The following is a 26517-nucleotide window of genomic DNA, read 5'->3' on the forward strand; positions in this document are numbered from 1 at the left end:
AGTGACAATGGATTGATGATTTTGAAATGACACTTTACTTTGTGCAAGCAGAAAATGGGACGATGACAAAGAATTAAATGACTACTGCCATTGCTTCCCCCAAGTTAAATGAAGAAATAAAGTCACAAAACATAATGTCCAAATGTTTTGTATCTTTACAGCTTCCTATGACAATACTTCCTTTTGTTCAAAAATGAAGTTATTCACCAGAATTCTCTGCCTGTGTTTTAGACTGTCCCTTCCTCATTAGCTGATTATTGATGTCCTCTGTAGCAGCAATATTTTTGGCTGTTCATAGAGTCAACAAATATAAACTGAGCACCTGCTATTTGCAAGACATGTTGAGCAGTAAATAAACTGATTTTGTACTTAATAATTCATTTTCAAGCCCAATAACAGCAATGATTTTACAAATTAATGCTGGTATCTATAAAGTCCCAGGTGAGGGAATTTAACAACTTGTTATAACTATTAGAGACAGCAGGGTTTCTTAGACTGGGGTCCTTGGAGAAATCTCAGAGAGCTCACACACCACTCAATGTTTTTTGCAAATTCTATCTTATTTCACTTTGGTTGGAAGACTGTCAGTCAGTATGTTTCAATAAGAGGTTTTAAATGAGATAACAAAAATGAAAGCTTGTTCCTTTGCCAAAGCATGGTTTACTACTTCCCTCTACATAGGGTCTCCTAGTGAATTTCTAACGTTCCAACTTCCAACTGTAGGATGCAGATCTGGGCTTGCTTGTTTTAGGGGATGCAGATGGTATGACATGAGGTCTGACATCTAATGTCATCCTAAGGGTGTTACTTTTCCATAGACTCTGTATCTAAAGAAAGCAGGCATTTTTTAAATTCTTTTTTCACCATGTGGCATTTTTTTAGGCTGAGGTTACAACAAGTTATCTAGGGGAGTGTGTGTGTGTGTGTGTGTGTGTCTGTACATGCGTGTGCATGTGCACACACACAGGTGCAGAAGAACCCCTTTTGACTTTAAGGTAACTTGGGTCTGCTTAAGGATCCTTTCTCCCTCTCCATCTGCTATAGCATCTGAGAATTTTACTTATTTATATTGGACCTGGGGAATCACAAGTAATACGTTTCATATAAAATCATCTTGATGATTGATGCAGGGTAGCAGGGGCACCTGGGTGGCTCAGTCAGTTAAGCGATCATCTCTTAATTTCAGCTGAAGTCATGATCTCAAGGCTGTGAGATCTAGCCCCAAGTTAGGCTCCACACACTGAGCATTAAGCCTGCCTACAATTCTTTCTCTCCCACTCCTACCCACTCTCGTGGCCCCTCCTACCCACCCCCCATCTTTCTCAAAATAAATAAATAATTAAACATAAAAAAAAGGCAGAGTAGCAGATAAATCCACAGTTTGTGTAAGAGTTTATTCCATGATTTCCTGAAACAGGCTGGATTCCCCTGAGTTGGCCACATTCTGTCCTGTTTTGTTTCTTCAGTAATCCCAGATCGTCAGCTTCGTGTTGTCATGACTATGTTTTCTCATCCCACAAGTGCAACTTCAAGCCCTGCCACCTAAGAGGTCCTCGGCGTAGATAGATGGTGGTGCTATTGGTGTTTCCGTCATTGTTTTCAATAACCTTCTTATCTGCCTTACTGCAGAACTTGCATAAAATCTGCACAACATTACTTTGCTGACTTCATGAGATAGATGTTACTGTCAGATAATTCACTCCACATCGACATAAAACCAGTGGGGAGACAGAAAGGATGTGTTTCCTTAAGTCATGGGAGCCTGTCCCTATAGTTATTAATTTATACTTTCCCCAAAATGTGTGTAGGCCAGCATGTAGAGACAGTCATAGTGAATGCTAACAGCTTTGAGCAGTTTATCTTTCCCAACACAGTCATCCCTTTGCACTCACTCCAATTTCAATCAAGATACGCAGATGCAGAGTTTACTGGAATGAGACAGGCTGGGGATTTATAGTCAATATACCTCCCACCAATTAAGAGGAATTACCCAAATAACTCTCACCCGTGTTGACTGAAATCTAGGCATATTTGACACGAAAGTAAACATTTTTATAAAATAAAGGCACCATTATGCTTTTAAGATCAGCCATATCGGTATCTTGCATTTTCATTCAGAAAATAATGCTGGTGAACAAACTGCTCTGTTTCTTCCCAATGGTGCCCTAGAGACTCAGACATTTCATTGTCCATTTACTGGCAGAGGATACTCAAAACTCATAGAAGAAAAAAATAAATGTTTCTTACAGGCTGAATATAGCCTTAAAGCTTAGCATTTATTTATAAACAGCTGGGAGGAATGTAGATAAATATCTTTAAAAATGAATTAACCTGAGCTTAGAAAGTTCAGAAAAAATACACATTAGTAAGTTTCTGACCAAGTTGAAGGAAAGTAAATATGTTTGATAGTAGTTAAAACTTTGTACCCTTCTTCTGGTGCCAGCACCCCGATTCTTTTCATGTGGTAGTAGCTGAGCTGCTCCCATCCATAACACCAAAGGTGAGCATGGCACCTGTCCTCACCAAATTAATACACTCCTTAACTAAAGTTCGGTTTTTATTTAGCATTTCTAAAAATTTTGTACAGGTAATATACACACATAGTCTCCTAGAGTATTCCAATAACACAGATAGAATAGAATTCCTACAGACATTCCCACCGGTCCCTCTCTCCCAATTCTAGGCTGCCAAATAGTCAATGAGACAGCTGAGAGGCCAAATAAACTAATGGCTGGCCATTTTCTTCAAATTTAGAAGCTTAGGAAAGGTCAGCAGTGGCTGTGAGATAAGCAGTATTATTCTATTAGTAGGGGCCCAAAGCTTTATTGGAATGGATTTAATAACAATTGGGAAGAGGGAAAGTGAGACAAAAAATAAGTAGATTCTTAAAGTTTGCTGCAAGGGGGAGCAAACAAATAGAGTGGTGGTTGGCAGAAGTAGAGTAGCAATGACTCTCTGAAGGATTCCCACTACACATGACTGAAATTGTACTATCTACCTGGCTACACATGATTGCTCAAGAATGAATCACTGACTCAAGGTTAGCCAGTGTGCATACCTCTGTCTCTCCCTCTTACTCCCTTTCTGTCTCTCCCTCTTTCTCTGCCTCCACCTCTCTCTCTCTCTCTCTCTCTCTCTCTCTCTCTCTCTCTCTCTGTCTGAATGCCAATGAGCTATCTCCTTTTCCTAACTCGAAAGGGCTTGGAGGTTCTTTAAGATAAATGACAAGAGAACACAAGGATAGTGAGGACTTGGTGTCAAGAGGACTTGTATTCAAATTACGTAATTACATATCACTAGCAAACTAGCTTGATCTCTCTAATGGAGTTCACTATTATGCTTTATAGGGTTGTTTTATGAAAGCCAAATGGTAACAAGTGTGTGAAGAGAATTTTAACCTGTCAAACATTCAACATGTTAGTCTGTTTTCTGCACAATGACCAAAAGGAATTAGAAGGATATAGTGCATAGTACATAATAAGAGCATTTCTCTCATAAAGCATGCCATTGAAGGCTCTCAAAAACTTTTGTTTCCTTCCTCAGCCTTTCTACTCTTCCATCATTGGTGCTGTACAAGTAGCCTCACTAAAAAGACCTTAAAGAATTGCACAGTCTTCTAGGTGACTCATACCCCATTGTGTTTGTTCTTTCTACTCTGACTGCCACTGTCCTCTGGCTTCTCCTACTAAATGCATTTTTATGGGTCCAATGAACAAATGATAATGGCTTCCTCTTCTCTGGGGTCTGCCAATGGGTAGCCTTACTCACGCCTCCTAGCCTAGCCCAGGATAAGGGTGAATTTTACCTCCCCATAGCTCTCTGGTTATACTCAGTGTTTGTTTATCACTTTGCCTCCACTGGTTTAGAAACCTACTGAGATTAGGCCCTTTGCTTTACTTATCAATATACCCCTAGCACTTACCAAACCATGGCATATAACAGATGCTCAATAAACAGTTTGCCACATGAATGTAAGATCTCATCTATGCAGTCAAATGCACATACAAAGAAACTACAGAAGTGTGTGGAATGTAAGATGAATAAACATCACTTTTATTTCTCTGTTGACTCTTTGCTCCCCAGCCCCAGGAAAATGATTATCAAGTGGGTGCATGCTCTTTCATTATTGACAGACTCTGTATCTTAAAAACAATTGCTTGAAAGCATAGCTCCACCATACTTCCTTTCCCTTTGTCATTAAAAAAAATTTTTTTTAAGTTTTTAGACTTTTTATGGGACACCTGTGTGGCTCAGTTGGTTGAGTGTCTGACTCTTGATTTCGGCTCAGGTCATGATCTCAAGGTTCATGAGTTCAAGCCCCAAGTCTGGCTCTGTGCTGACAGCACAGAGTCTGCTTGGCATTCTCTCTCCCTCTCTCTCCCTGCCTTTCCCCTGCTTGCTCGCTCACTCTCAAAAACAAAGAAACAAACATTAAAAAAAGTTTTTAGACTTTTTCTTTTGAATTATATACATCTTTGCTTTCTACTGCTGCAGGAAATGTGCGTGTGTGTGTGTGTGTGTGCGCGCGTGCACACGCACGCACGCGTGCGTGAACGAGAGAGGGGGGAGAAATCCCATCTTCAGTGTAATGAAGTTTCAGTAACATTTGTAAGGCCTGTGTGTTTTTGTTTTTATAAATACATCCCTGAAAAAATGACTCAGATTAATGAAAGAAGGTGAGTCAATAAAAGAGATTCAGAAAGATTCAATTCCAGCCCAATGTGCCAAGGAGATGTAAGCAGAGTCATTCTCTGGCATTTCTTAATTTTCCTTGTGGCTTCTAAAAATACACCTATTTATTGATGCAGGTCCTGAGGATATGAGTAAAAACACCATTACACCATTTAAAAATGTTTTTTGTAAAAATATAACCTCTGTCACCCTTTGTGATAGTTAGAAAAAAATGTCATTGAAAAATTTCTAATTTCTATAATGTGCACATACAGCCAGCAACAGGGGCAATCTGAGTTAGAGAACCATTAAATCACTAAATTATCAAAATTAGTAACCTTGAGAATTGGTGCACATTGCTCTATACTAAACTAGGTTCAGAATGAATCAGATGAGATATTATTTAAAGAAAAGTTTGACTCAGGACCATAAAACCTACATTTATTCTTGGTCAAACACCAAAGGCTAAGCTATTCACCATCTAAGAATTGGGTACATTTATTCCCTTACTGCAGTGACTTTCAACAAGGGGCCATCTCTCTCCCCCATCCCCACCCCACCCAGGCCAGGGGACAATTGGCAGTGTCTGGAGACACAATTGGCTGTCACAACTAAAAAGAGGGTGCTACTGTCACCTTGTGGGTGGAGACCTAGATGTTGCTAAATATCCTGCCATATGGAACAGCACCCTACAACAAAAATAATCTCACCCAAAATGTCAATAACTCCACGGCTGAGAAACTGCTCTACAGAAACTCTCATTTAGTTGTAATCTGTGACACTGGGCAATACTGTTATTAACTGAAAAGTCATTTTTGTTGCTTTTGTTTAAAATGGAAAAAAAATCACATTTTTAGTTGGGTTATTACCATGTTAAAATATTAACTACTTGGTGACATAATAAAATGGCACTGTAAATATTTTTTTATGAATCATTAATTACTAAGGGTTTAGAAAGTTACCAAAATCCCTACAGCTGGTATTTACTATTTCCTGCTCCAGTTTGCTAATGCTACAACATAACTTCTGGTAAAATTCTGATTATGAAGCAACTTTACAATGAAATTGGATATCAAGTGTTTTGCTTTCAGTATTTTCCCATGTTAAGTCCAATTTATTTTAATATGAAATATTTACCATAAATTAACCTCGAGGTGATTATTTATGCCCTCCCTTTTATTGGAATCAATTTAAGATTTATAAAGGGACTTCTGTAATTGTTATTATAAAATATCATTTGTGCTGCTCAGCATTTAAAACAGACATACATCCAAAGAGCTCTTTCGTAAGAAAACCGAAGTGTATACTTCTCAGTGTCAAGGCCTCTCCTCGCCTGGTGGTCATTTTCTTAATTATCCGCTAAAGGAAATTATACATTTACATCTTTGACTTTTCACTTATCTGAAAAAAATAGCAATAGTCATGGAGTTCACATAATTTGATGGTTCTCTGGAATTGGAGAATTGGTGAATATCAAATTATCTCTATCTATAAAACACTAAGAAATCACCTATACCAGTAAAGGGCCCTTTTAGCCACCATCCTGCACATAGATGATCTCATTCTGTCCATTCTGTTCCTTTTCTTCCACAGTATTCTCATGGCACATTCCAGGATCAGGCCCTTGATCCTTATCTTCTCCCTTCACTTCCAAATTTAGAGGTGCTATATCTCATTCCTTAGGTTCCCTTCATTCTGATTTTCTCTAGAGAAGGAGAAATTTCCTGTGCTCAGGAGTTACTGTCTCCTGCCCTCCAAGGAACACATTCACACTGTAGAAGCACATTTAGGGAGGCACAATATATTAACCCAAAGAAAGGTGTGACTCTCACTCTGGTAATTTCAGACTCCAGTAATTCACTAGCTTTGAGAAAAACAACATAAGTTTAAGGAACTCCTGATTTATAACACCATATAAGCACTTGCCAAATTTTACTACAAAGGTGTCTGACAAGGAATGTGTCTATGAGTCTGCTATTTAATAAAAACTATCTGAGACTTCTAAAATTCAAATACCTTAGTTTTCATTACATCCTTTTCAGTGAAATTGATATTCAAATTCTAGAATATTTTTAGGCTTAAAAACATAGGATCCTAAAATCCCATGTTTCACAATATTTTTGCTTTATAAAAAGTTGTCACAAAGTATTGCTATTTCTCCTCAATACACAAACTCCCATAGATTGTATTGTGCTCCCTCAATTCATATATTGAAGACCAAACCCCAACTTAATGGTACTTGTAGATGGGGTCTTCAGGAGGTACTTGAGGTTTAAATGAGGTCATGAGAGTGGGGCCTTCATGACAGGATTAGTGCCTTTATAAAAAGAGGTAACAGCTTGCTTTCAACTTCTCTCTCTGCCCCTCACCCCCCAGTCCCCACCATGTGAGGACACAGCAGGAAGGGCCATCTGAAAGCCAGAATAATATCCTTCACTGATGAAGTGAATCCACCCACCCCTTGATTTTAGACTTCCCAGCTTCCAGAACTGTAGGAAATAAATTCTTGTTTACTCAGCTTAAGGTATTTTGTTATAGCAACTCCACACTAATTTACAAACAAATAAGCAGAAAAAGAAAGAATGAAACTGTCTTCTTGTGTTGTCATTGTAGATATTAGAAAATAGTTCTACTTTTTTCTTAAAACTTTTTGTTGTATAAATGGTATCATAATGGCAGTATCGGGTATTATAAAAATTTGCCTAAGACTGCCATCCAAACAAATGAGCTCTTTTCTTTTAGAGTATTCTTTACAAAATTAGGTTCTTCATTCATCATCAATCTAAATTCTTTCCCCAAGGGGTTAGTATCCAAGAATATATAGAGAACTTATAAAACTTAACACCCAAGAAAATAAATAATCCAATTACAAAATGGGCAGAAGACATGAATAGACATTATTCCAAAGAAAACATACAGTTGACCAACAGACACATGAAAAGATGCTTAATATCACTGATCATCAGGAAAATGCAAATCCAGACTACAATGTGATATCACCTCACACCTGTCAGAATGACTAAAATCAACAACATAAGAAACAATAGGTGTTGAGGATGTGGAGAAAGGGGAACCTCTTGCAATATTGATAGGAATGAAAACTGTTGCTGCCACTCTGGAAAATAGTAGGAAATTTCCTCAAAAAGTTAAAAATATAGCGCCTGGGTGGCTCAGTTGGTGAAGCGTCCAACTCTTGATTTCGGCTCAGCTCATGATCTCATGGTTCATAGGATCACACCCTGCATTGGGCTCCCAGCTGACAGCATGCATCCTGCTTAGGATTCTCTCTCCCTCTCTCTGCACCCTCTCAGTGTTCTCTTTCTCTCAAAGAAAATAAGCATTTTTAAAAAAGAAAGAAAAGTTAAAAATAGAACTACCCTATGGTCCGGCAATTTGCACTGCTAGGTATCTACCCAAAGAATATAAAAATACGAATTCAAAGGGATACATGCACCCTGGATGTTTATAGCAGCATTATCTACAATGGCCACATTATATGTACCACTTATTTATCCATTCATCTGTCAGTGGACACTTGGGCTGTTTCCATAGATAAACATATTCAATGGAATATTACTCAGCCACAAGAAAGAATGAAATCTTGCCATTTGCAACAACACAGATGGAGCTAGGGAGTATAATGCTAAGTGAAATAAGTCAGAAAAAGACACATACCATGATTTCACTCATATGTGGAATTTAAGAAACAAAACAAATGAGCAAAGGGAGGGGGAAGAGAGAGGGAGGCAAATCAAGAAACAGATTCTTAGCTGTAGAGAACAAACTGATGATTACCAGAGGGGAGGTAGGTGGGGGGATGGGTAAAAAGGTGATGAAGATTAAGGAATGCACTAGCTGTGATGAGCACCAGGTGTTCCATGGAAATGTTGATCCCCTGTATCGTACACCTGAAATTAATATTACACTGTGTTAACTAACTGAAATTTAAATAAAAACTTAAAAAATAAATAAAGTCTTTTCCTAAGGGGATTGAAATGCTAGTTTGAGAAGAGCTCTTATAACTTACGAGGCAACTCTTGATCGAGATGCATTACCTGTCTGGCTATAGTTTGTGTATATGAGATGGAGACTCTTAAATTGATACACCACAGAGAATTATAGCAAGGAATCTGGAAAACATCACCATAGGCATGAGCAACACCATAATGCTGCAATAAGCTCTGTGTAACTCTTGACAAAAGTAGCTGGTGTACATTATTTATTTTAATGAGTCACATTCTGAATAAGACTAAAATCACCAATCAAAAGCCTACTGCCTACTAAGATGCAAATGGTAGAAAAAGAATTAAAGCAATAAAAACACTAATGATCCTTGCTTCATTCTATGACTGTTTCGAGGGCTTTGGAGGTAAAACTCATTCAACCATCAAAGCAATTCTATGAATGTTGTATACTACTTGGGCCTCTCAACTAAAATACTCAACTAAATACTTCACAAGTACAGCAGTCAAGGAGCTACAGTGCCCTAAATGAGGCACAAAGGAGGAAAACACCAACTCCCGAACCAAGACATGGTCTTGTGGCCTACTTTCCAGTTATTTTATGGTCAGAGATTTTAAGAAATCCTGAACCCCACACATCCACTGCCACAGTAGCAATGCACATGCAGACATAAGGAATCATTACATCCATGAAGTGACAATTTGTTGAACTGAAAGTTAAGTCACTGAAAAGTCTGACTATAGAGGTGGTTCATATTTCTTAGGCTAATTAGCCTCAATTCTCCCAACTATTAAAACTACCTCAGTTGACTATACAACCTCCAGGATTTGGAGATTTTTTTTTTCCAGTTGCATAAGTATTAGACTTGAATCCAGTGTGCCAGACAAAGGCTATATATAGAATAACACAAATCACTACACAATGAAATTATTACAGTGTAACAAGGCTAAGCATTAAACCATCAAATAATCTTGGGGGCATCTTGCAGCCAATCTAAATAGCAAATCAAATGAGATTATAGGCTCTCTGGAAAGCAAGGGTGGCTAATCCTGGCTGATTCTCCATGAACCAAGTTCCTTGTGAAATTTGGAGAAAGGCACACACGTTTTTCTGCAGGGATTGAGGTCAATCTGGGTATCCCTATTTCAGATTCAGGCTGCTATACTGCTGGATGAAGGCAATGTTCTTTTAAAACCATTCAGATCATTTTTTTGATGGTATAGGTTTTTCCACTTTCTAATTCTTGCAAATCTACTTTAAAATGCTAAAGATAATTTTCATTTAAATACCAACATAAGCCTTACAAATATTATTGAGAAAGTAAAAATGTAAAATTAAAAGGATATTTACAAGATGAACTGTCCAAACAAAAGAAGAGAAAAAGAAGATAATGAGAACAAGCAAAAGAGAAAATACACACAAGGGAGAAATTGCAATCAGTGGATGTGGAAAGAGTGTGAACAGATTTCAATTCATTCTTGCATTTCTCATGAAGCTGTGTAAGGTAGTCCCAAATGCTTTGTCAGTCTGGGGCTGGAGGATCTGAGCCTCTATGACAACAGAAGAAACCTACTGCCATGTTGGATACATTCTAAGCATGAGGTTAAGCAACAGCCTCTTTTACCTATTCAGAGTATTATTTGTGTTCTCAGTCTCAGTCATTGCACCCCACATAAGCGTGAGCAACTAGCCCACTTCCTTAGCTCCCTGTTTCCTCCTATCTTCTGAATTCAGAAGTGAATTCCTTCCAACTCTTCATCTCCTCCACAACCTCCCATAGTTTATAGGCTATTTCCTTTCCCACATCATTCCAGTAAACACTCAGTGCAGTGTACATATTATGTCTAATACATGATGCTGCAGAAACTCAACAAGTAACCTTATCATTGGTGTTGGCCAAACTGCCCAGCTATTTCCAGTGATGTTTACTGCCTCACTGGAAACACACTGCCTGTATTCATCCTTTGTTCTCATTCCACTCTGAAGGCCAATAAACAAATCAACACCATCCACTAACTAAAGACAAATGAGACCTCTTGGACTGCAAATTATTTCTGTCGTCAAGGCAGACATTCTAATATATCTTGCTTTTTCATTATGAGACCATTGTTGTTAATTTTTCAGCTTTATCTGGCTAGTGAGACAGGCATAATATATTATTTTGTAGGTGCATTAAGGTTCCTAGATACTTAGTTATCTTCTCATGCTTGGAAGGGTTTATTAGCTAAAAGATAATGGAGTGAGCATCCTACTTTTTAACATTTCTCAAAATGGTATCTGTGGACCACCTGCTTCAGAATCACTCCTATGTTATTGAAAATAATTCTTTATCAATGGAAGAATTTTTTTTTAATTTTTTTTAACGTTTATTTATTTTTGAGACAGAGAGACAGAGCATGAATGGGGGAGGGTCAGAGAGAGGGAGACACAGAATCTGAAACAGGCTCCAGGCTCTGAGCTGTCAGCACAGAGTCTGACGCGGGGCTCGAACTCACAGACCGCGAGATCATGACCTGAGCCGAAGTCAGCCGCTTAACCGACTGAGCCACCCGGGCGCCCCAATGGAAGAATTTTTATATAAATTGTGATATTTTCCTACAATGGAAATCTATTCAGCAATAAAAATAAACAAAGATACACTTCATGGATGAATTTCACAAATGTTCTACTGAAAGAAAATGGATGCAAAAAGTATATACCGTGTGGTGTGATACATTTATATGGATTTCCAGACTAGTCAAGACCAACCTATGGTTATAGAAATCAGATCAGTAGTGGCTTCTGGGAGGGGGTTACTGACTGGGAAAGCCATGGAAAGATTTTGTGAATGAGAGATACGCTCTATATCTCGATATACATTCATAAAAACTGACTGGAACAAGTAAGATCTTGGTATTTTATTGTATGTAAACTGCACCTCAGGTTTTTTTTTTTTTTTTTTTTTTTTTTAATTTTTTTCAACGTTTTTTATTTATTTTTGGGACAGAGAGAGACAGAGCATGAACGGGGGAGGGGCAGAGAGAGAGGGAGACACAGAATTGGAAACAGGCTCCAGGCTCCGAGCCATCAGCCCAGAGCCTGACGCGGGGCTCGAACTCACGGACCGCGAGATCGTGACCTGGCTGAAGTCGGACGCTTAACCGACTGCGCCACCCAGGCGCCCCGCACCTCAGGTTTTTAAAATGCGGGTTCTGTCCTACCACCCAAGCATCTGTATTTATCAAAATAATAAATGTTTTAGAACTGTTTTAGATTTACAGGAAATTTTCAAATAAAAGACAGCCCTTGTATGCCTGAACTCAGTCTCCCACATTATCAACACTTTACATCACTATGTACATTTGTTATAAGTAGGGACTGGTATTGACACATAATGATTGACTAAACCTCATACTTTATTTGGAATTCATTAGTTATTTTCCCCATTATACACGTTTTTCTGTTTCAGGACCCCATCCAGGATATGAGATTGTATTTAATTATCATGTCTCTTTTGACTTTTCTTGGCTGTGAGAGTTTCTCAGACTTCCCTTGTTTTTGATGACCTTGACAGTTTTGACTAGGAGTTTTGATGTACATCCCTCAGTTGGCACTTGTGTGATATTTTTCTCATAATTACAGTGTGGTTATGGATTTCGGGGAGGTAGATGTCTGGGGTAAAGGGACATTCTTGTCACACCATAGCAACATTACAGTGATCAACAAGATTTATCACTTACAGTGGGATATGGTATCATCACCTGACTAAGGAGCATCTATCTGCATTTTAAAACAAGCTCTATGGATATTTCTTGTATCCACTAGTTCTCAAAGTACCGTATTAAGTTTAACATTTCCTAGAACATTGAATAAATCCATGTAATAAGCTGTAGAACAACTTCTGAAAGCCATCTATTGCCCACCAGAAGAGGTATCTGCTGATACCTATGTATCTATCTATTCCTATGTCTTGTATCACTGTCTCTGCAGACATGAACAGTGTCCTCCTTACTCGTCATTGCTTTTTGCACAGGGTGATTTCTCCCTCCTTCCTAAAACCATCAGTTTCTATGAAGGTAGTGCTATCCAATGTGTTTATGACTCAGATTCTCTTTGGCTCAGCCATCTACAGGCCTCTGAATTGTTTTCAATAATTTCCTGGAGATTTTAGTTCCTGGGTATCTATTCTTTCTGACTATTCCCCTCCTATTTCTAAGTGATTTCAATAGCTGCGCATTGTTTACTTCCCAGACATGGCCTCTCCATTCCAGTGGTCTTGCCTGTATTACACCTCAGTCTAAATCTAATCATTAACAATAATTTTACCCACTCCAAATATTCCAATTAGAATCACCCATCAAAACATCCACTCTCTGACCAACCATCTCCAAACTATCCACTCTGTTAAGAGTATTACCACTTCAGAAGTTCTTTGCTTCTATAAAAGCCTCTGATCAATTGTCCCTGATAGCAGTTTATGGCCCTGGATTCCCCTCATTTCCTCACATCTTTCCTTACTTTTCCTAGTTACTATGGTCTAACATTATAACATTTTGTTCTATCTATCCCCAAATGGCCAACCTTAATCTCAGCTAGATTCAACTCTCTGCTGATCTTGCCCCTGAAATCTAACAGTTGACCATGGATGGCAGAAAACTACACAACATAGTACCATGCTCATATTAATTTCATGATCACACTCTTTAGGGAGGCCTTAGCGTTGCCCTGCAATATCTTTTCATGTTCACTTATACTCCTGATTTTTGGGCAATTAATTTATACCTTCTTTTCTCTCTGAAAATTCTTACCACCTTCTCCTTATACCTCAATTTCAACTAATGAGCATGCTTCTGATTTCACTGAGGTAGTGGAAACAATTAAAAGAGTTCCACACGCTCCAACCACCATAGCTACCAGCATCAATACCCATATACTCTGTCTGAATGTCAAGGTACAAATTACACTTTTTTCAATCTGTCCAGTTAAGTAATGGAACACATCCACTTTAGTCTACTCAAGGTCACTGCTCTTGCTATGGTCTATTTTTCTCTACTTCTATTAATATACAAATTCTATTAGTATACAAATATATACCATCTTAAAGAAAGCTTTCCTTGATTCTATATTCCTTCAAAGTTTCTGCTTCATTTATCTGCTCTCCTTTCAGCAACATTTCTCAAAAAGCTTTGATGTCACAGTGTCTCACTCCCTCCTGTGCTCTCCTGCTCCCAGTCCATTCAGGCTTGCATACCTGCCACTCCACTAAGGCTGCCCTTGGCAAAGGCACAAAACCTCTGTATGATACTATCAAATGATCATTTACCAGTTATCCAATTTGACCAATCAGAATCCTATTATATAGTTGATCACTGTTACTGGAAACAATTTCGGTACTTGACCTTCAGAGTACCAATTTTATTTTAATCCATACCTCTGGCTGACCCTTCTCAGTCTCCTTTGATAATTCCTTTACATATCCTGTATCTCTAAACATTGGAATATTGCAGGAATCAGTCCTCTAACTCAGGTGATCTTCTGCCTTGCAGATTTAAATAGTACTACAATCCTGAAAATTCCTAAAAATCCTTGAAATTACATTTCCAACCTGGAACTCCAAATGTATGTGTCTTCTTGTCTTGGTATCTCAATTTAGATATCTAATAGGCATCTATAAAACATATCAGGTCAGTTAAACAAGGAAGGAAAACATTATTCAAGATTCGAGCAATAAGGAAGAGAGATTGAACTCAACTATGTTGAAAGAACAAGAAGAAAGTACCAATCTTGGGGTAACGTTGGTCAATGTGTTTAGACCATCAGTTTTGATAAATGGTATGTATTGAAGTTAGCCTCCTAATCCCCACAGAAAATGCAAGATAGGGGTGCAACCCTTCTTAATGATTACGTTTCAAAGATATTTCTCCTAGGTCATTGAGAAAGACAATTCTAGGTTATAGAAGATTTACATCCAAAGGGCCACAATAATTCTTTTCTCTTGCATGCTCCTGAAGTAAATGCTCTTTAAAAATGTATGTCAGGGAGCTACAGTGAGGAATTCCTCAGGAATATGTATCCAGTTTCCAACCACTTCTTGTCTTCACCATGCCACCATAGCCCAAGGCACCAAAATTACCCAGTGGTTATTAAATTACTTTCTTAATATCCACCCTGGTTTTACCCTTTTCCTTCCTACTGTCTGCCAATTAGACTGCCAAATTTCCAGGGCACCTGTGTGGCTAAGTCGGTTAAGTGTCCAACTTTGGCTCAGGTCATGATTTCACAGTTCGTGGGTTCGAGCCCTGTGTCAAGCTTTGTGCTGACAGCTCAGAACCTGGAGCCTACTTTGTAATCTGTGTCTTCCTCTCTCTCTGCCCTTCCCCTGCTCATGTTCTGTCTCTCTGTGTCTCAAAAATAAATAAAACATTAAAAAAATTTAGGCTGCCAAATTCCTATTTCACTCACAGTAAAATCCAAAGTTCAATATACTCTTCCTTCCGCTTTTTTCCCTTACCTCAACCTTGACTTTGACCTCTACTCCTAAGCATTCTGTACCCCAATCACATTTGCCTCTTGGTTGCCATTCATTCCAATCATGTTCCTGCTCTAGGGTTTTTGCATTTGGTTTTTTTCTTTGTCTGAAACACTCTTTCTACAGATATCAAAATGGCTTTCCTCCTTCCCACTTGTAATGTCTAATGTCTCATCCTATCTCCTATTTGAAGTCTTCCCTAAGTATATATATTACAATATAATAACCCTGCTTTATTTTTCTCTATAGTCCTTACCATCACCTGACATATTATTTTGTTTGCTCATTTGTTTATTTTCTACCTCTCCAACTAGAATGTGTATTCTATGAGAGCAGGCTTTGTATACTTTTGTTCACTACTGAAGTGGCCGGGCACAGGGAAGGCAATAAGTATTTGTGGAATAAATGAATGAATCCCCTTGCCTACCTCAATGTTTACAAATGGCTATTGACCTCCATGAAAACACTTTACTCTCTTCAATGAATTCAGTGCCAGACTCCATTATCCTCTCCACTATGACCTCTGTTATCTTTGATGATTAAAACATCAACCTATTTACTTACCTTAGCCATACAGTTTTCATTATCTTCATTGTTTAATAAAACTATTTAATAAAAAAGCTGTATCTGAAATGCTGTTCAACCTTGCAGTTCTCTTCTCTGAGTATAACCTTCTGCATTATCACTTCTCCCCATCGTTTTGATCAACTGTACCTGGTTCTACATTGGCCATGATTTCTATTTCCTTAACCTCGCTCTGGTCTCTCAGGCTGTTATTTCACATCTTACCCTTGTTTTCCATTCAACCTCTTTAGGTTTTGAACCTCTCTAATCCCTAGCACTGGAAAATCTTGATTATGTACCTCATCTGTTCAAATTCATTGGCTACTTATGACTGATTCTATTGCTTTCTGCTATGTAGTTTAAATTTCCAAGTTGAGAAACTTAACAGAAACCCATGGGGGAGGGGAAGGAAAAAAAAAGAGGTTAGAGTGGGAGAGAGAGCCAAAGCATAAGAGACTCTTAAAAACTGAGAACTGAGGGTTGATGGGGGTGGGAGGGAGAGGAGGGTAGGTGATGGGCATTGAAGAGGGCATCTTTTGGGATGAGCACTAGGTATTGTATGGAAACTAATTTGACAATAAATTTCATATATAAAAAATATAAAAAATATAAATAAATAAATAAATAAATAAATAAATAAATAAAAATTCCCAAGTTGGGTCCTTATTTACTACTTAGTAATCTTTTCTTTTACATGACATAGATTTTGTTGTCTGTTTCCATTCTCCATGGATTCCAGTGTTCACCCTGTAAAATCATTCCTATGTTTCTCTGAACATCAATCCAATTTCCTTTTCTATTGCATTCAATAGGCAACCTAATGTTTTGTTTTATTAAATGGTCATTTGATGTGAGACTTTCAAAATCTCTCTTTAGCATTGAAAATTCAGCTCCCCCAACTTTTAAGTTTATTTATTTATTTTAGAGAGAGAGCATGTGAGCAGCAGAAGGGCAGAGAGGGAGAAAAAGAGAATCCCAAGCAGGTTCTGCACTGCCAGCACAGAGCCAGATGCAGGGCTCAAACTGACAAACTGTGAGATCATGACCTGAGTTGAGATCGAGAGTCTGACGCTTAACCAACTGAGCCACTCAGGTGACCTCAGCTCCCCTTTTTAAATCTCTTCCTTAACTCCATATTTAAGGAAGAGACACATTGTTGCTTTGGTACCCTTTATCTCCAAACTCTGCATTATTCACATCCTATCCCTCCTTATTTGAAATATTCTTCCAATATATACATATATATTACTTTTTCCCAACAGACTTAATCAACCATGTCTCTCTGTTTATAGCTGTTCATGACACTAAAATTTTTAAGGTAGTCATTTTTTTTTATTTGTCTACATTGATTAGTTCGAAATTTCTACGGACAAAAATAAAGTCTAACTGTCCCCAGTGTTTTCCATAGTGTAGAGCTATCATTCTATAAATATTGAATGAATGAATGTTTATTGTTTAAGGCTTTGAAAAGAGTCTGCAGGGGAGAAAGGACAGAATGTTATATAGAATGTTAGATGCTTTTCTCCACACAACATATCCCAGAATTATCATAAGAATAATAGCTTATTATTACAAGTTTGTGATCATAGTGGTGATAGTGGTATGCTATTTAGTTTTAAAAAATGTATTTCATTACTTTACTTTAATTTACAATTACTTTAAACCATTCCACACTCTAAGACTGAGTGCTAAGTCTTAGACCTCACTTCCTTTGCCCAGAGTTCAGAGCCCAATTGGATGATTAATGGAATCGTTACTCCACTTGCATTATAGTTTTGAATGCTCTATTGAATCTCCACTGAATCCAACTTCATCCATCAGTCATATTGTCTGGAAAAGTCTCAGGAAATCACTTCCAGGAGTTCTAGATTCCTCTATTTGACCTCACAGAGAGAGAGAGAGAGAGAGAGAGAGAGAGAGAGAGAGACTGCTTTTGAAATTGTACAATGCAACCAAAATTTCCATTTAGTATTCTTTGTTGCCATGAAAGCAAAAGAGCCTATACAAAGATAATGTTTTTATTGATCTGCTGCACTTGCATTTTTTTTGAAATTGAAACAAAGGTCTGAATCTCAAAATGTATTCTAGCGTATTTCACTGTGGCAGTTAGTTATTAGAGGGCTCTGTATTGTTGTCAAAACATATTAAGGTCCTTTTGTAATTTTTGTGCTTTCATGAGTTTCAGATCTGGTAATAAAAATGGCAAAAACTTCTCATTACTTTTTTATTTTCATACTTTTAAAATACTTCTTACTTAGACTTTTGATGGCCTTTCTATACATCTTCCTCTGCAATAATAGGTTTCAGAATGCTCCTTTAAACTTTTCTTTGATACAACTGACAAAGTAAATAAATTTTTACAAAAAGAACAACAATAACAACAATAACAAAAACTAACCACACCCTTATCTTTTGTCAGAAACAATCTGGGGTGGAAAGAGTAGTAGAACAGAGTTAAGGAGTTCTTTTGCATTTCTCTTTCTGTCACTCGGATTCCATGAAATTAAAGAAGAAAATAAGGCTTCTTCCTAAAGAGTTACTGAATTATAAACCTGGACCTTATAGGCTAAGAAGAATGTAGAAGAACAAAAAAATAGCCTCCTAAAGAATATCTACATTCTAATTCTTTGAACCTATCAATGTTACCTTTTATGAAAGGTCTTCACAGATCTGAGCAAATTAAAGGATCTTGAGATGGGGAGATTATTCTGAGTTATCTGGGTGGGCTCTAAATACCATCACATTTATCCCTATGAAAGACACAGAAAGATTTTATGCACACTACATCCCTATGAAAGACACAGAAAGATTTTATGCACACTACACACATGTATTAGAAATTAGTCAATGTGAGCATTGAATCACTCAACTGTACACCTTAAATTGATATACTGTATGTTTACTAACTGGAATATAAATAAAAACTAAAAAGAAGTCAATGTGAAGATGGAAGAAGAGATTAGAATATGCATCCACAAGCCACAAGTCACTAGAAGCCATCAAAAGCTGAAAGAGGCAAGGAATGAATTCTCCCCTAGAGCCTCCAGAAGAAATGTGGTTCTGCTAACTTAATTCTGACACAGTGAAACTGATCTCAGACTTGTGGCCTTCAGAACTGTGACAGACTGTCTGTGGTTCTAAGCTATGGAGTTTGTGTTTTTGTAACAGCAGCCATAGGAAACTAATACATAGTATAAAGCACATAGAGAAAGAAACTGAGGTTCATGGAAGTAATAGTACTCACATAAATTTACAGTTAGTGGAAAAACTAGGGCTAGACTCTCAGTTTCCTGATTCCCAATTTAGGAATGTTTCATTCATTTTATCATCACATTCTCTTCATGTTTCATTTGGGGACAAGCAGAGGTAGGCTTGACATTTTTTCCACTCAAACTCTTAGAATTAATATTCTTGTTACCCCCATTCTCCTTCCCTGGCTCTCTCTTCACATGTAAATGGTTTTGTGTTGAATAAAAATATAATATGCATGTAGCTCCTACCAAAGAGTTGGAGATATCTGATGTCAAAGATCCAACATATTTACCATTCTTTCCTTTCAAAATCTGTTTAAAACCCAGGAACAGGAAGCATACCCAAGCTATTCAGGGCTAGGAAATTTAGTAATCATCAACCTACCTGACTAATTTCCTGAGAAGAATGATTGGGGAGGCTGCCCAGGGGCTCTTGCTTGGGGGCTTACTATGAAGTGCTGGAACTCACTTCTACTTTCTGGTATCACTAAGGCTAAATTTTGAAATGTCTGTCTTTAACATTATTGCAACCGACCCATGGAAGTGCCCAGCAGCACAGCCACCTTTTAAGGAAGGAGCTATAATAGTTTAGTTGTAGTGGCCTCACTCTTTTCTCTGATGGCATGGCAAACTTCTTACTTCACCTTCCTTCCCCTTCCCTACTTTCCCAAATTGCACACTGAATGAGTGTACACACTCATATGGGCCTTAGGCATGGATGTATTGGTGATTTTAGTGTTGAACATTTCTACAGATTGATAAAAGTCCACCTCCTGTCTTTTCTTTTCCCCTTCTCCTAATATACACACATACCTTTAAATTCAAACATACGTGCTTTACATGTATTGAAAACAATATTGCTACATCCCGTTTGTGGTATTAGATTATGTGTAAAGTATAATTATTGGGAGAGAAGCCTTAAAATCAGTGTAACTTCTCAGTATTACCCATGAATTCAACAAAACTCAAAGAAATTAGTTTGCTCAGGGTCACACACCTAAATTGTGACAGACACGACTAGGGATCAGATTCTCTGAAAATCTAATTGATCATACATTCATTAAATGCTCAGTCTCTGTCAATTTTCACATACTCTTTCTCAGTTAATTTTTAATATAATATAAAAAAGAAAAATTAAGTGATTCATTCATCTCACAAATAGAGTAATAGAGTTGTGTCGTATTTTTTTTTAATTTTTTTTTCAACGTTTATTTATTTTTGGGACAGAGAGAGACAGAGCATGAACAGGGGAGGGGCAGAGAGAGAGGGAGACAAGAATCGGAAACAGGCTCCAGGCTCTGAGCCATCAGCCCAGAGCCTGACGCGGGGCTCGAACTCACGGACCGCAAGATCGTGACCTGGCTGAAGTCGGACGCTTAACCGACTGCGCCACCCAGGCGCCCCGAGTTGTGTCGTATTTTTATAACTTTTATTTTCCCTTTATTATAGACATAATGAAGTGTAATTGTAGAAAAATAGGAAATACACATAGTTAAAAAGAAAGAAAGTATAATATTGTTATCCTATCAGACTAAACTGACCACCATTTGCAATTTTGTATGTATCAGATTTTGTCTACAAATTCAAATGTTTACCCTTGTTAAACATGGCACTGTAGTTTACATAGTTAGAAATATGTAAAATTTAGTCACTTATTATGAACATTTTTCTAGCAATGACTATGTGTTTGCTATTTCTAAAGGCTAACAAACCTTTTATTACATAGAGGTATCATTATTTGTCTAACTCTGCTATGAATGACCACTACTTCAACTTTTGAAAAATTTTTCAATTTGGGGGGTTACATTTCAGTTTGGGGGAGTTATTTTCTTTTAGAAATGCTGGTTGTAATAAGCCATTATATGGGAATTTCTTTATGTGTATGTCTTTCAGAATTTTTTTACTTTTCCTTTCTAAGGATAAATACTTCTCAGGTAAATAATTCTCAATATAAGGGGATGCATACTAAGGTTTTCCCAGTGTGTATAAGGCCCTTAGATATTTATGAATGTTGTCATTGTCCCAATGTCTCCCAACATAAAATATTAATATTTTTAATCTTTAAAAATTGAATAGAAGAAGAATACATTTGATTTATTACTGGACTCATATCTTCTGACTCCAGAGATTCCTCTGTAATATAATAGTGTTAGTGATTTATTATAAACTAATATTTTAGGATCCAAATGAATAGGAAAGTTTTTCCATGGCTTCAGTGAACCATTTTTTCAGTCAAAGAAGGCTTGAATTTTCTATTAATCAAAAAGTGATTTTAAAAATCTGTGATCAATAGATGCCTTCTTTTTGAAGCTCACAGCAACCCTATTCTCTGGAAACATTTTATTTTAACAAGCAAGGATTTATGTGTGATGCCCTTATCAGTGACAAAGACAACACAACCACCCATGGATAATTTAGCTTTAATGATATTCTGAGTTTCTGTTGGGGTCATCCTGGCTGGATTAAATTTTTTCCATTTTCTATTTTTACTTAGAAGACGAAGGAGGAGGAAAAGCCATTAATTTCATATTAGTTGAAGAGACACACTTCAATATCACTTTATCTAAATATAGCTGCCTTCCTTCCTCTTTAAAATGTTTGTTTATAGCACCAAAACATGGCCATAAAATGCTAATGGTTGAACTATGAAACACAGACCCCAAGATAATTAGTTGATTTCTAATTTAGACTTCATAAAAACAGACCAAATGACTTGTTAAGTCTATTTTAAGAAAAATTCAAGTATGGCAAACTACTATCTCCTTAGCCACCTGCATTTTTCAATTTCTACTTCAGGAAAACCTCATAAAAAATAATAAGAGAACCCTCTTAAGGTTTGTGGTAATTAAATATTCTCACCATTAAAAAAATGAAGCCATTTCCTTCAATCAGTATATGAATAAGAAAGTGAAAAAGTATGTCATATAAAGTTATTTAAATTAGAAGTTTGTATTCTGTTGAACTTATAAAAATCCTTATTAAATGCAGAGTGCCTAGGTGGCTCAGTCAATTGAGCATCAGACTCTTGATTTCAGCTCAGGCCATGACCCCCGGGTCATGGGATCGAGCTTCCTGCTGAGCACAGAGACTGTTTAAGATTCTCTCTCTCCTTCTCTCTCTCTCTCTCTCTCTCTCTCTCTCCCCCTGCCCCTCCCCCACCACTCATGCACTCTCTCTAAAACAGAAAAAAAAAAGCCAAATGCACTGTTCTATTAATTTTTATGACTCTGGAAAAAAATTTATGCCATTGATTTTTATTAAAATTTTAATGCCTGTAAAATAAAAACAACAACACCAATACTAAAGGTAAAAATTCCACCCTCCAAAAAATGTGGTTAACTCTATTCCAAGCCTATTTCTGTGCATCCATATGAATACAAACTCTGAATATTCCGTGAAACAAAGATACATGGTAGTGTGAGAGAGTAACAAAGGAGATGCCATATTTTGGGTCCCTCCAAAAGATGACTGAGAAAAGAACTGAGATCCAGGTAGTTTATTTGGGAATTGATCCCAGGAGAATATATGAGGTAGTAGAGAAAGTGACCTAGGGAAGGGAAAAATTTAATGAAGAGCACGTTCATGAATGGATTGCCTCTGTGGACCATTGAAACCCATTCGAATCTTTTAGAGACCTTTTAAAGAAGTAAAGGACTCTGTGGAACACATGTCAAATGTTTCCCACTCATTTATGAAGGAACTGGAGTATTTATCCACCAACTATTCTTTGGCTGAGGTTTGCCTCAGGGTCATCAAATTCTCGGCAACTTAAGGGTTGCCAATGGCACCCAAGCAAGCTCTGGGGAGGGGAAGCATAAAGATGCAGGCATCTGAGGCCAGAGATGATGTGCACAGACACTGTCCACCACAGCTGCAGATGAACTCAGAGGAGGACAGGAATGAGTTAACAATACATGCTACAGGGAATTTGATCTAGTCAGGAAAGCCAGAGAAGAATTCCCTAAGAAAAGTAATGAAGAAAAAAAAAACCCACAAAAACAAAAAGGACACATTCATTTGTATACTAAAAGCAATGGAAACCAATAAAAGGTTTTATATAGTGGGTTGAAATGAAAACATATGTATCTTGAAAACATTAATTTGCAGATTGGAAATCCAATACAAATAGGAGCCAGAGCAAATGACGATATGCCCCTTTAAAGATGACGGTAGTTGACCAAGCTGGAGGTGATGGTCTGGGACTCATAAAGTACCATTTTTAAATGACACTTTAATGGATTCTAGCACTAGAATACTCATGTTTGTAGCTGTCTTTACTCCTTTCTAGCAACTTATGTAAATGTCTCGTGTCAAGATTCTTGATGTGTAAAATGAGAATAATGATAGAAATGGGATAATTCTTACAAGAGGGCTAGCACATAATAAGTGCTCTATTAATTTTAGCTACTCCTATAAGGAGGTAGGCTTGGGGATAAAATGTAAAATCTATTTAAAGACAAGGCAGGGCATCAGAGAAGTAATAAATAAAGGTAAGATAAAATGTTATGTTATTCTTATTTTTAATTTATCTGAAAAATAACTGTGGTTCGAAGCAAAAATAATAACAAACATTGGGTGATGACAAGAGATAGACACATCTGGGGCGCCTGGGTGGCGCAGTCGGTTAAGCGTCCGACTTCAGCCAGGTCACGATCTCGCGGTCCGTGAGTTCGAGCCCCACGTCAGGCTCTGGGCTGATGGCTCAGAGCCTGGAGCCTGTTTCCGATTCTGTGTCTCCCTCTCTCTCTGCCCCTCCCCCGTTCATGCTCTGTCTCTCTCTGTCCCAAAAATAAATAAACGTTGAAAAAAAAAAATTAAAAAAAAAAAAAAAAAAAAAAAAAAAAAGAGATAGACACATCAATGGCAGCAATGTCATCATGGATGGGAAGAAGTGTAAGTGCTCTAACATAACTGCACTGCATGTGAATTGGTGTGGTATTATTTGAAAGTTGACTTAAAGTGTATATTGTAAACTGTTGGGCAACTTTCACAAAACTTTGAAAGAAGTATAACTGATACACTAGCAAGAAAGATAAAATGGAATCCTTAAATTCTTACTTGAAACAACAGAAGTCATAAAAGCAGCCAGGTGGGGAGAAGCAAGGAACAAATATAACAAATAGAAAACAGTTACAGACATTATTGATACAGTTCTATCAATAGTCACTTCAAATGTGAATTATCTAAATCTATCAGTGAAAAGGGAGACATTTTCAGAGTGGGTTAAAAAGAAACAGGACTCAATTATATATTGTCTGCAAGAATCTCAATTTAGATGCAAATCCTCAGGTAGGTTTAATGGTAAAGTGATGCTGAAAAATACTATACATAGTAACACTAATCAAAAGCCAGCTGAAGTAGTTGTATTAATCTCCGACAAAGTTGACTTCAGAACAATGAAGATTATCAGGATAAATATGGGCATCATATGATGATAAAGGTGTCACTTTGCCAAGCAGACACAATAATCCTAACTTCATATTCTTCTAAGAACATAAGTGCCAAAATATATAGGGCAATAACTGATAGGATCGCAAATAGAAATAGACAAATCCATAATTAAAGTTACAGACTTCAAACCCTTTTTTCAGTAATTGATATATCAAGAAGGCAGAAAATCAGTAAGGAGGTAGATGATCTGAACAGCACTATCAGTCAAATTTATATAACTGACATTTATAAAATGCTCCAAACAACAGCAGAATATACTTTTTTTTCAGCCAAACTTTTAAGTGAACATGGAATATTCACTGAAACAGACAACATTTTGGATGATGAAACATAACAAAATTTAAAAGACAGAAATCATACAAAGTATATCAGATGCTAATGGAATGGAAATTGATAATAAAAAGATAGCTGGAAAAACTCCAAATTGTTGGAGGCTAAACAACACATTTCTAAATAATTTGGGTCAAGGAAGAAGGCTAAGAATAAATTTTAAAAATTATTTAATTAAATTAAAATACAATTTATCAAAAGTTGTGGGATGCAAGCAAGTAGTGCTTATTATGAAACTCATCATATTAATTATCTATACTATAAAAGAAAAAATATCTAAAAAATATTTAAAAGGAAAAAACCCCAATGTCTTGCCTTAGGAAGCTCGAGAGGAAAAGCAGGTTAAAAATAAAGTAAGCAGAAAAAATTAATATTAAAAACTGGAACAGAAATAAATACAATTCAAAACAAAAGTCCATGGAGAAAAGCAATAAACCCCAAGACTGTATTTTCAAAATACCAATGAAACTAAAAAACCTCTAGCTAGAGTAAACAAGAAAAAAAAAAGGAAACAATTCACAATTTAACAAGATCAAAAATAAAATAAGTAGCCACTATATTGAAATTAAAATAATAAAAGAATACTATCAACAAATCTATGTCCAAAAATCTGATAAGTTAGATGAAATGGAGAAATTCCTTGAAAGACAAACTACTAAAACTCACACAAGGAGAAATAAAGAATAAATAAATTGAACATATCTATTAAAGATTGAATTAATAATTACTAACCTTAAAGAATAAATAAATTGAATACATCTATTAAAGATTGAATTAATAATTACTAACCTTAAAAAAGAAAGCAAAGGTCCAGATAATTTTACTGGCAAATTTTACCAAACATGTAAGGCAAAATAATATCAAATGTACAAAATCCCTTACAGAAAGTAAATGCAGAGAGAATACTTCCTTACTCATTTTATGAGGTCAGAATCATCCAAACACCAAAAACAGATAGAGACATTACACAAGAAACAAGAGACCAGTATTTCTAATAATCATAGGTGCAAAATTCCTCACCAAAACATGACCAAACTGAGTTCAATAGTGTATGAAAAGAGTTATATACCATGTCCAGGTACACAAAGTTGGTTTAACATTTGAAAATCTATAGTATAATCCCTCATATCAATGGGCTAAAGAAAAAAAAAATGACCATATTAAAGAAGAAGAAAAAGCACATGATAAATTCAACACCCATTCAATATAAAACAAATAAACAAACAAACAAAAAACTAGGAATAGAAGTGAAATTCTCAACTTGATAAAAAAGAACTGCAAAAACCTATAGCTAATATGATACTTCATGGTGACAGACATGCTTACCCTTTTAAGATGAGGAACAAAGCAGAAGTATCCCTACTCACCAATCCTACTTAAAACTGTAATGGATGTCCTAGTGAAAATAAGAATATAACTCCATATTTTAAAATTTACATTTTATTTTCTTATTGAGGGTATATTCATGGAACATAAAATTAACCATTTTAAAGTGAACAATTCAGTGAGATTACAGTGTTGCAACCACACCTTATCTACTTCCAAAATATTTCTATTACTCCAAAATAAAACCCCATTGCACATTTAGCAGGTCAACAGTGGATAACTTCTTCCCCAACCCCAGTTCTTGGTGTCTACCAATCTGATCACTGTTTATATAGACGTACCTATTCTGAATATTTCATGTAAGTGGAATTCTACAATATGTGACCTTTAGTGTCTCAATTCTTTCACATACATAATGTTTTCTAGGGTTATTAACATTGTGGAATATGTCAG

Source organism: Prionailurus bengalensis, chromosome A2 (genome assembly GCF_016509475.1).
Source record: "Prionailurus bengalensis isolate Pbe53 chromosome A2, Fcat_Pben_1.1_paternal_pri, whole genome shotgun sequence".
Lineage (NCBI taxonomy): Eukaryota > Metazoa > Chordata > Mammalia > Carnivora > Felidae > Prionailurus > Prionailurus bengalensis.